The 12466-nt window shown below is 40.5% G+C and overlaps 1 long non-coding RNA gene across 1 annotated transcript in view; it reads right to left on the bottom strand.

The window, feature by feature from the left end:
* LOC145437930 (uncharacterized) overlaps window positions 1-12466 on the bottom strand; it is a 367629-nt gene that overhangs the window by 335955 nt on the left and 19208 nt on the right. The gene's annotated exons all lie outside the window — the stretch shown is intronic.

Below are 12466 nucleotides of genomic sequence, written 5' to 3'. Positions count from 1 at the left end.
TGTGTATTAACTCGACTTAGACTCGAGTCAATGCGCATGACTCGAAGCAAGTCATACGACTCGAGACTGAGACGGCCAAGATCGATATTTCATTGTAATTTCGAAGAACACTAAAGTAACCACCCTATTGGGATTTCGTCTATTGGTACTGGTACTTTAAAATGCGACCAGAAACTGTTAAAAGTGAGGAAAATTAGTATTTTATAAATGCGAACCATTCGAGATCAGCAAACAGAGTTATAAAGGGGGTTTAACAAGACTTTAACTGGAAACTGAGAAGTCAATACGATGACTTGAACTCGGACTGGAGTCATAATACCATGACTCGGACCCGACCCTCTGCTCGCTGACTTGGACTCGGAATTGACTCGGTGGTGAATTGAAAATGACTCGACTTGACTCGAGTCAAAACTGTAAAAGTGAGATTGACTTGTGACTCGGAGCTTCATGACGTTGTTACAACCCTGCAGAAACTAATTAGTTTTGGAAGGTAAGATAAATCTTGTTGGAATCAGCAGAAAAAACTCTATAGAATTAGCCACAGTCGATTTTTTTTCGTCGATATAGTTGACCTTTAAAGTTACAGTAATTATACTATTACCATTACTTCGTTGAGATTCGCGAGAAAGTTGCGTTGGCTAATCAAAATGCAGTGACAAAACATCAGTACATGTTTAGTTTCTGAGTATTTTTTTATACTATTCAGCCCATTTTCACCGAAGAGCATGTACCGTGTGAGCATATCTTGCTCATTTCATAGAGGGATGCTTATCTTTATGATATTGTTTGGGCGACTGGAATAGTTGTGACGAAAGATTGTCTCTGGCGAGTTACAATGTGTCATATTATCAAGTATGGCATTGGCTATATGGTAATGACTCCGCAGGTTAGTAGTATATCACAAATAATATCAACTTTTGGTGGTATAATTTGTTAAATACGGGCATTTTAATGAAGAAGCAGTGTATCTTGCTATGGTATGTTTTACATGTATATTGTTTGGTCTACGTTCAAAGCAGTCCAAACAATGAATGAGACTCACTCCTTTGGTGAGAAGATATAAGCAAAATGTCTATCACTTACCAACACATGAGTTGCCATTGCCCATGAATCCCGGTAAACATTCGCATCCGACTTCGGGATCGGAGCAGAGTGCATACAGGGCACAGGATTCTGGACACACTGAATTGCAGAGCATCATATCTCACGATAGACGTGTACATTTTATATAGTCTATATCACACAAACCGAGAGTGCAGATTCCATCTCTTGAATCATACTTTTCATCGCAAATACAAGTGTCATTCACATCGCAGATTTCTCCATCTCCAATGCACGTGTCGCTGCATCGCGCTTCTAAAAAATGTCTCAAAATCGCGCATCGCATAAAGTAACCGATATCTGTAATGTATACTTTTCGGAGTTTGCTTAAATTCATTCCGTAATTAGCGGAAAGGTGGGTTACGTTTGGATTTCGGGGGAAAACTATTGACCTACTGACCCTTACTTATGATTTATAGTTTAGCGCTGTAACGAATATGTTCTAACGTCGGAGGGGCAAATAATACGATCACTAAAGCCCGAATAAGGCAAAGCCATCAGCCAACTTGTGACAGTATAGCTTCCAAAACAGCCCACTATGAAAACCAACAATCCAGCAATATATTCGAAAACCGCAATAAAGATGCTTCAAAGAATGTTTGTACTGACTTTGTGAGTGCAAAATGTAATATAAACTGGCACACTGCTGTTATACCCGAAATAATTTACTTTCAAACTACACGGCTACAAACAAGTCACAATTGGAGGAAATGTATTTTAGTTTCGCCTGCGCCATCAACTTGCAAGCACGAGTAGGCTGCACAGGAACCTCGCCGTTATCGTGTCAGCACCACCATATTACTGTCTGCGAAATCTAGGTCTACGAGAAAACGCCTATCCGAATAGAATTCGTCTGATACGTCGAACACAAAAAGGATATGAGTAGCTTGTCGGATTTCACGCTTCACTCAATATGATTGTGACTAAAATATAAGTCACGAACTATTGTGAGCGTGGCAACATGACTTGTGGCGCCTGTGGGCTCATAACAATTAAATTGGGAGTATAAGAATGTATATATACACTTCTAATCTCAAGAATATCGAGTGTTTGGAATATTTGGAAAGTTGAAACGAAAGTGTAACATTTTAAACATGGGTATCAATCATGCGGCCCGCGAAGCAATTTTAAGTGAATTGAAAAATTCTTATATCATACAGCACATTTGGAACAAATGTTGAGATTTTTTGCAGCAAAGACTTTCATTGAATATTCTCTCAAGACAGCAAATGTAGAGCATGGTCACATTGGTTATAGGCTACATTATAATTGCCAGACAATGGGGTTGTGGCTTCACTCTATCTAAATCGAGCAGGCGAAAAGTTCACACTGATGTAATAGTATGATGAGAAAATGAATCCAAACGTAGTTATTCGCAGTAGGGGAAACGCCAATATACGGAACCGTTATATGCAGTTTACATAACAAATATATTTGTTACACAAATATATCATTCAAATATCTAAGATTGCACTGCTGCGTCACTTCCCACCTGATCGGTCCCCGGACTTGAGAGAAACCCAATTTGCGATTGAATATTAATAACCAAAATTCCAACTTCCGCGTTTACAGTTGAATATATTGTATTCCTTATAGCGTAAACGCTGGGCCATATTACGACTACAGCATAGGGAGCAACTTCAATCGTCGTTAGCGCCACTGCTTTATCGGTTCGTAACAGTATTCAACCTGACAATCATCATATTTTTTGTCAATTCCATTCTTCGCAAATAAAGGTGTTGCGACTTGCTAGAATATATGCTGATAATTAGGGCAATTTTTTTTGACCTAAAAAACGGAAGATTTTGACCTAAAAAATCTAAATTTTGACCTTTTTTGACCTAAAAAAACTGAAATTTGACCAAATTTTGACCTCACGTATGCAAATTAGGTGTTTTCACATATAATGTTAAAATTGTACTACTTATCTTCATTGCTGGTTGGAACTGTCTGTCCTTACAAAGTAGCTTGGCCTGAAAAAAACGTTTTTGGCTCAAAAACTGACAGATTTTTACATGAAAAACTAGTATTTAACGAAATCTGGCCCTATGAAGAATTCCAGTAGTTACATTACGTATTCTGGTGGAAATAATTAAAATTTGTTATAGTACAACGAAAGATCCTTTCCTACATTCTCGGGTAGAAAGTGTCTGTCCTTACTACGTAGCTTGCCAAGAACGGAGAAAGAACGTTCAACAGCAGCATTTGTTCGCTGACAACACTCAAGTTGTGTGCACACTGCTGGTGACAAACCGTGTTGCTTCATTCTGACAATGTTGTCTATATCACAATTTTTCAGCTTGCGCTTCTTGATATAAGAACCATGCAATGTCCAAGCAGTCTCGCTTCAGCTAGGATATTGCGGTACGTTGACCATAAAACCATGTCACTATTTGTTTCATTTGACCATTTATGATTCACAATGAGCAGACGATGGTCCGTTTACAACGGTAGACCTAAAAAGTAGGCTACAAGCTGTAATTTGTAAAATGATAAGTTCACCGACAGTGCAAAATCTTCGATACAAACGAAATGCAGAGGTCAAAAAATGTTTGACTTTGTAAACAATTTTGACAAATTTTGACCTAACGCTACAATTTTGACCTAATTTTGACTTTTTTCGACATGTCAAAAAAAAATTGCCCTACTGATAATAAACTATCCATGTGAAAATCAAGGGCACATTTTGGAATCAATTGACTGATCCGGCCCCACGGGCGATTCATAGCCTTGAATCTGGCCCGCAACGCAATTTGAGTTTGACGCCCCTGATTAAAAACGTCCTTGCGACCATGCTGATAAAGCTTCGCGACCCAACGCTTAAGAAGTTATGACCATGCGATGAAGTATCTAATTTGACCTGTACAAGGAATGAAGCCTCCAACTACCAAGCAGGATTCTGGACGCTGTACCATTATGAGCTGTACAAGGAATGAATCCCCCCCCCCAACACCCAAGTAAGAAGCTGGACGATGTACCAATATGCTATCTATATTCAAGTAAGTAACTCATAGATTCATAATTAGTTACCAGTGAAACGTTTAGATAGGGTTTTATAAATTCTTATATATTTGCATCTGCCTGTGTGAATACAATGAAAAAACAGTAGACTTACCTCTGCATGAAGGAGGTTCATCCATTGCATTGTCATCGACCAGCCCAAAATTGCAAGTACACCGAGGTGGCTCGATGCAAGTTGAGTTTACTGTGCAAAGTGACGGGTCGCATTCTGAAAATTCCAATAGTGAAAACAAATCATACCGCACATATTATAAAATCAGTTCCAGTTTTTTTCTAATTCATCTACGGTAGACGTATAATTGTTGGTCTCAATCCATCAGGTTGGTACAAAAATGACCGTCACAATGAAGGTAATAACGAGTGCGCGGTGTAGACAGGCAAGATATTCCGGTTAAAACACTCGATCTCACCGAAAAATGAGTAGAAACTAGCACTCGTGCTCAGATATGACATAACATGTAATACACGCAATGCAACTACATTTGCCATGATAGCTTCGACCTACGACAATCAACCACGCAAGGACGTTTAAAAGAAGCGAATGTAATGACAATTGAAGAGCGCATAAAGAAAGACAGCCGAAAGATAATGATCTGATACTGTTACATTGTAGACTAGAACATAGTGGTGACTCTATAGTCTGAATGGCCGCTTCAACATCCTCGTATGTGCTCAGGTCATCAAATAGTGTGTTGCATAGGCTATGTTGTGGTTGATTTGGTGGTAAGTGTGAATAAATTACTCTTGAGGAATTAGTATGATTAATCATCATCATTATGAGGTTTATATGCAGGGGTGTGGGGTCGGTAAATTTTACCACTGACTCCGACTCAAGATATTTTCAATATACTGACTCCATACCCGACTCCTACTCCCGAGTCTTTAAACCAGTGGTTGTCTTCATTCCCCACTTCAGATTTATTTCGAGCGGTCATTCCCAACCAGGAACGTAACAGCGCTTTTTCAGCCCCGCCCAAAAAACGTTGGTCCTGGGCTCCCAGAACCCCCCCAGCCCCGCTGAGCCTGTACGCTTTTCCCTGCAACTTATCAGCAGGGCATGGTATGGTATGGAACAAGGATTTTCCATACTCCATACTTGCCTTACTCCCTCCATACCATACTTGCAATTTTCCATACCATACCAACATTGTTTCATACCATACTTGATACATATTCCATACTATACTTGATACATATTCCATACTTTCAAATACTTCAATATCACAAGTATGGTACCTTTTCTAGCACATGCATTATTGATATTTCGGGTGTAATTATTGCTAACCAGCCATGATGCGAATCTAATTCCCAGTAATAGTTTTACAGAGTCTGTTTGGTGAGGTTTAGTTCACGGTGGTGAGGTGTCGACGTGTCGTGTACATCTACAGCAGGGGTGGCCAAGCTTTTCAGCCGAAGGGCCACATTTGATTGACGAACTATTGCGCGGGCCACTAGCCGCGCCAAGCGCGAAAATTCATAGGTCAAGAATATTGTCACTTGACTATATTGCGGGCCTGCTGTATATCACTGGGCTCAGTTTGCAAGGAATGGTCTATTCGGCGCCTGGACATATCGATATCGAAAGCTTCGACCAACATGCGCCAATCATTTTTAGCCTGGGTTACATAGTCGACGGTCTTTCTGCGAGCGCAAACGCAAAGTCGCATATGTTGAACGACACTTTGTCTCGTAATCGCGAATATAGTTAGACTCAATCTGATACATTAGGCGTTCTTTCATTTTCAGAAAGGGGTAACAATATTAAAAGCAAGAAAGCGAGTGACAACATGTTGCGCGAAGCGTGTAGAAAATTTTTACTTTTGATAAATCTATCGCAAAATTATTCTGCTTTATTGTAGTGTACGAAGATTTACCAAAATGTTACTGGCTCATGGATCTGCCAATGCGTCGGAACTGATAATTTAGTCATTACATCTCAACTGTTGCGGCCAGACTAATCAAATTTTTGGTTGGCCTTGCAAGTTCACAATCTGTGCAATCCATTTTTCATAATATTACTAATTTCGGAAATTACCTCGCGGGCCACGGGTTGGCCGGCCCTCATCTACAGCTTCCACGAGCAAAATCAAATAGTCATCGGATTGTTATCTAGGACCCTCCACAAGAATATCATCGCATTTCCGATACATTTGCAAGAGGCACATGCCAGTTTGAAGTAAATATTTGCACAATAGTTTATAATATAGGCTCACCCACATAATATTCCAGCTGCAGGCGATCAATACTGCGATCTGCGTGATTATTAGTATTTGTTTGGGGTTAGCGTGGCTAGAAGTTCCAACTATATCTACCCCACTTCCTGATCTATAATCCTAATGCGGGAGCGTTTGAAAATGACTTTTTTGATGATTCATTTGTATAATTCGTTCCCAAAATCAAAAATGAAGCACTTGAAATCACACCATCACCGCAAGAATATTAACACCGAACAGGCATCAAGGGAACACCGATCATTTGATCACGTTGTTACAGAAATCGATTATGACGATGAATGTCATTCTTCAGTACCGTATAGATAGGTGGATCAACGTGACTACAGTCCAATACACTATTGACAATGCGGTCATTCTAATTTCGGAGTACGGTAACAGATTTCACTGTCAAAAAGACATTGACCAATAAGATATCTTGAAATGTAAATGTGGCGGGCAATGTTTCAGAATAAATGCAATTATCAATCACATCAAGCTATTAGTACGTTGCAGCATGATTGCTTGTAAGCTGTCGTCACTCAAGGAGTTGCGCAAATCATTCAAAATGAATTTAACGTCACTAAAAAGTCTTTCAACGGAAACCTGCGTAGTCGGGACTGCGAGAGCAGTCCAAGCAAGCTGCGACAATATTTTGCTGTCTTGTTGGGACCAATATTTGAACGGACATTCGACATGCTTGTACGATTTCCCATCAACAGAGTCGATAATTGAGCTGATACGTTTCGACCCAGAGCTAGCAGCCTGAGTCGACATCTCTTTTTCCTTTGATAACAGCATTAACTGCATAGGAGACAGTGACTGCGTGTCGATGTCGCTTCCGAAGTCTGTCACAGCACTTTCGGAGCTGATCCCTCCATCTAAATCGAAATTCTGGCCATTTAGTAACTGAATCTTTCTATACATAGCTTCAAGCTCAGTTTTTGCCAACTTTCTTTGGTCTTCATTCAGAAGTACCCGGTACTCTGGATCTAAATAGGTTGCAGCCAGTATAGGCGGAGTTAATAGGAATCTTCCTCTTGCTGACATACGCTCTGCTAACGTCGCTGCTAATGGTGTAGAACGTTTGCCCAATGATAACATTGTCAACTGCCAGTGGCCGATAGTTTGACCAGGTGTCAAGGAACTGTTTTGAAGTTTTATTGTAAGTTCGCGTGCAGGCGCTAATGACTCGACCAATTCCTCCAAACTTCCCCATTCATCTTCCAGTAATTTCAGTCGTTCGATAAGCATCTCATTATCCTCGCAAAATGTGGAGAGTTGCATGAGACGCTCAAGCATGTCGTAGGTTGATCCCCAACGAGTTTCAACATCTAGTATGGCCATAGGCAAATTCTGTCGCTTCAACTCCTTCCGTATGTTGTTTGTGCGAAGAGTGCGCACCACAGATCGTGCACGTTGTAGAAAACAGTTGGTAGACTCGGGTGCCTTCTGGCCGATACAATCATTGACTGCGAGAGCCAACGTATGTGCAGCACAGCGAACCTGATGTACTCCGTATGTCGACATCAGAAACTCCGCGGTGCTCGATTGGAGAAGTCCCTCAATCTTCTCGTCATCTTGATCATCTCTATTTTCTTCCTGTACTTCAACCCTTGATTCTACACATGCAGCACTAATGAGTCTTCCGGTTAACAGTGCATTTGAACCATTGTCAGTGGTTATTCTATAAATTTGGGTCAAGGTAATGTCGAAATCGTCCTGCAGTATGTTCACTATCAACTTTGATAATTCCGCGCCTGTGCTGGCAGTCAGTACCTCCCTCACAGCTAAGGTCCTGATTTGTATGCCCGTAGAGTCTGCATATTGTACGTTCAACCCTAGGAGACTTCTTCATAATCATGTGGCCATATCAAATTTTAAACACAACATTCTACCACTAATCTCCTGTTTGATTCTTTGCTTTAATTTGACAGCTCCCTCTAAAACGATGTCGCGGACTTGATGAGACGTTAGCGAAATAGGCTGACCTGATTCCCTCAGCTGTTGCACAATAGGATTAAAGATTTGCGACATGCCGGATTTTTCAAACGTATTGAATGGAAGTCCATCGACGGTACATATTTGACGAACGTATTCCTTCAATTTCTGAACATTCAACTCCAAGACAACACCAATCATCGTCATGTTTTCCCCTCCATTATCATCCAGTTTCTGTTTCTTGAAAAATGACTCCATGGTGCCAGCAGACTCAGTAGATGACTCTAGCGATCTCAACGCTTCCGAGTATTTAGCCTGGTGACAATTGAATATATGCTTTCGCATATTATTCCAATGAGGATATACAGTTGTCTTGCCCGAAACAAGTGTTCGTCTTTCCGGTTTCGTTACCGATTTCTTTTTCTTGCTTAAGCATAGCTTACAAGTACCAACGGTTGAAGATGGATCAATGTTCCAAAATTGCCTTATATTGACTTTACTGTTATATGGCATTTCAAACCCACGAGCAAATATTTCATGAACAACGTATATGCCAGTCTACTGTTGATCGTTTGCGAGTGAGGTAGTTGGAGTAGCCTACTTACCAATTATTGCGTCATATGATAGACTATACTCGGCGACGTCGTGTCTAGACTAGGATTGCCATATTTTTCTGGAGCAAATTCCGGACACTCTTAAGCGCCCACTAGCGGATTTTAAAATGAGTTGTAACACATTGACCGTCAATATGACGTCACACTAGCAAAGCATTGCCAATCGACTATATACACTTTACAGGAATGAAGTCGAACATAGGTCATGAATTGAGCCCTCTGTAATGTGAGCTCTGGTGATTACTACTTGCTAGGGTTTGCAATAGATTCCTCCACGCGCCGGATGAAATCATCTGGCGGGTCATGTCTGGCCTGTCAGGATTGTGTTTGACAGCCCTGCTATACAGTGAGGTCGGTGCGGCTATCTGCTCATGTGTTTTAATCAGATCCGAAATAACATTTTCCTCCCCCCCTACCGCCCCAAAAGCACTGATCTTGGGCCACCATAGGGTAGTCTATCTAACTTACTATATGCAGTTGGCTGTTGAATTTTATGTATGAATTCTGTCAATAATATTGATTCTTCGATATATTAGGCTATTATAAAATGCACCAGCAGGTTGCACATCCGGTGATTTCCAACGTTTTATGCTCGCGACCTCGTTTCCCACTTGAAAATGTTCCGTGGCAAAGCTCAAAACTTGTGAAGCTGATTACTAAAACAATTCAGCTTGCCTAGGAAGCTGATTACCTCCAACATCATCGCGATCTCCAGATAAAGGCGGACGAGCCCTAAATCTGGAACCACTGTCTGTGATTGAAGCATCCAATCGGCTTTAACCAACTCTAGGAATATACTGTTAGCTTATAATTGCGATTACAATCAGACTTATTTCAGTAAATGATGGTTATTTATATTTATTTTGATTGCATTTTTTGGCGAGGGTGGTGCCTGAAGCCCATACTAATATCATTATACGTTGCATTAACTCGCGCGCGGCGCGAAGAACAATTTTGAATAGCATAAATCTGCTTGAAAATAACATTGTTCATGTTGATTTACGAAAAACTTTGGAGCCTGCTTCAATCCTTCAAAATTCCGGACATTTAGGCATATTTTAGAAATTCCTCCCGGACGCAGATTTTTCGGTGAAATTCCGGACATGTCCGGGAAATTCCGGACGTATGGCAACCCTAGTCTAGACTCAGTAGAATATCGGTTCAACATTATACTTTGTCATTATTGCATCACAAAATCATGTCATTCCAAATGCTCCTAAAACCGTTGCACAATCGTGTATTTGTGCCTACACAGCGTTCAATAGTTCACTCATAACAAAAGCAATCGTATTCCGTGAACTGCGAACAACGCTTCATGAAGCTTGCACACATCACGATAAAATACCGAAGTATGGAAGTATGGAAATGTCGTTCCATACCATGGATTACAATCTTCCATTCCATACCATACTTGCACTGTTCCATATTCCATACCAAAATAGCTACATTGGTTCTACTGTTTACAGCGTCGCCTGAATTTGACTAAACGCGACAAGCGCGGGAAATTTATATAATTCGTGTTTGAATCGGCCAATGTGATCGGGAATTGCATATATTTTGCTATCAAATTATTATAAGGAAGGACACCTAAATTAAACGTCTTCGGGTGGACTCGTTTGTATATTGACTTCGTTACATTATGTTATTTCGTGTCCTCCTATATCTGCTATGTTAAAAGATATGGAAATCGCCAAAACTACAAGGCACACACGATTTCAAATTGCTATTGCTTTACTGGCAAATTATTTTTCTCTGCGGGATGGAATTTGTCCTGTGGGGATCAGAACGCTAGGAAATGCCTTTTAGCCAAATAAACATTTATGTTCATTTGTTTATTGTATATATATCAAAGTTTTGGGTCACCACACGGGAATTCCTTCTCATCCAAGGTCTTCTCGCTGCTGATCGTTCTGGCGCACTTCTCGGAGTTGCATGTTACATGGCTTATAACTTCATATGCATTGGTGCGTCGTGGTGCAGTAATGGCCGACGCCGACGTCACCATTTCTATAAATTCTAAGTATTTTCGTGGGGGAAGGGTACCTAATAATCAGATATTCGGCAATAGTAAATCGCACACACAGCTCGAAAACATTTTGAAAAAGGGGCATAAATTTCGAAAAAAAATACTTTAATTTATGTTTATTCACGAAATAATTTTGGGCCCCATCGAACTCGCCCCTCCCAATTGGGTGGTTTGGGGTGCGGAAGTTACGGTCCTGTTCCCCAGTACCCAGCACCTTTGTCATCACAGAGCAGCTATTTGCTGGTTTGACTACACAAGACACACAACCACGCCGTAAAACGTAAAACGTATTGTCAACCGATACCAGAAACGCTCAGAATTTCGCGGAAGCGGTATTTCACGTCAAACTATAGTCGTGCTGGATGCGTTTGTGACGCCATCATTGTTCATCTAGAGTTAAAAATTAGGTTTTGTGAAAAACAAGCAATATAATTTTCGATACATACATTGCAGAGCAGTTAACTGGTAACGGTAATTACGCATGTGTCTCCGTGAATATGTTTGACTGTCCTGTATATAATTTTGAACAAATGCGTCTATTCCCCCACCAGAAACCATTGAATTCCCACCGTTTGCAAACCACTGCTTCAAAAGCACCGACTCCGACTATTTCCCTCACGGAAACCCGAATCGACTTCAACAGTACTACGAATCAACTACGAAAATTGAATGCCGGAGTTATGGTGCAAATAATTCGAAATAACCATTAGACATACCCAAACATATTAATCACAAATTCATGCAAAATTCTTTCATTGCGGTACACGGCGTCGAGTTTGAGACCAACTGTGCTAGATAGTGGTCCAGTAATCTCGAGCCCTGAAGATAGTATTTAGTAGGGAGGGTATGAACGTGAGGTTAACGTTCACAAACGAACCTTGGTAGGTTCTGCACTGTGAACCTTTTTCATATAATACAATTTCCACTTCATTATAACATTTTTGTTTAAATTTATTGTATTTCAACTGCGGGCCTATCTATGGATGACGCTGGCAGCATGGTCCCCATTTTATTATTATTCTAAGAGAACCAACAATCTCATACATACTAACCAGTCGTTGGGACGATCGTAGGGTCCACAAATGTCGTAGTTCCTGCAAATGAAATGATTTGCAAACTTCAAAAATTGTATCTGAATTCCTAGGGCTGTAATGATACTGTCGACTCTAATTAAGTGGTAGCAGATAGCGTTCGCTCATCAATGTATGGTTGGTCCACTTTCTATCACTATTCTAAGAGAACCAGTAATGTCAAACAAACTAACCAGTCGTCGGAAAAGCTGTAACTATGGATTGTCAAAGCAGTAATGATATTGTCGACTCTAATTAAGTGTTAGCAGATACCACTAGCTAAGCACTCCACGATTGGTCCCCATTTTATTATTATTCTAAGAGAACCAACAATCTCATACATACTAACCAGTCGTTGGGACGATCGTAGGGTCCGCAATGGTTGTAGTTCCTGCAAAAGAAAGAATTTGCACACTTTAAAATTTGTATCCCGATCCCTAAGGCTGAATTAATATTTCAAACGGAAATCAAGTGTTAGCAGAA

This window comes from Botryllus schlosseri, chromosome 4, assembly GCF_051294905.1.
Source record: "Botryllus schlosseri isolate E-star chromosome 4, Bs_hap1, whole genome shotgun sequence".
Lineage (NCBI taxonomy): Eukaryota > Metazoa > Chordata > Ascidiacea > Stolidobranchia > Styelidae > Botryllus > Botryllus schlosseri.
This window is presented reverse-complemented; position numbering and strand designations above follow the sequence as displayed.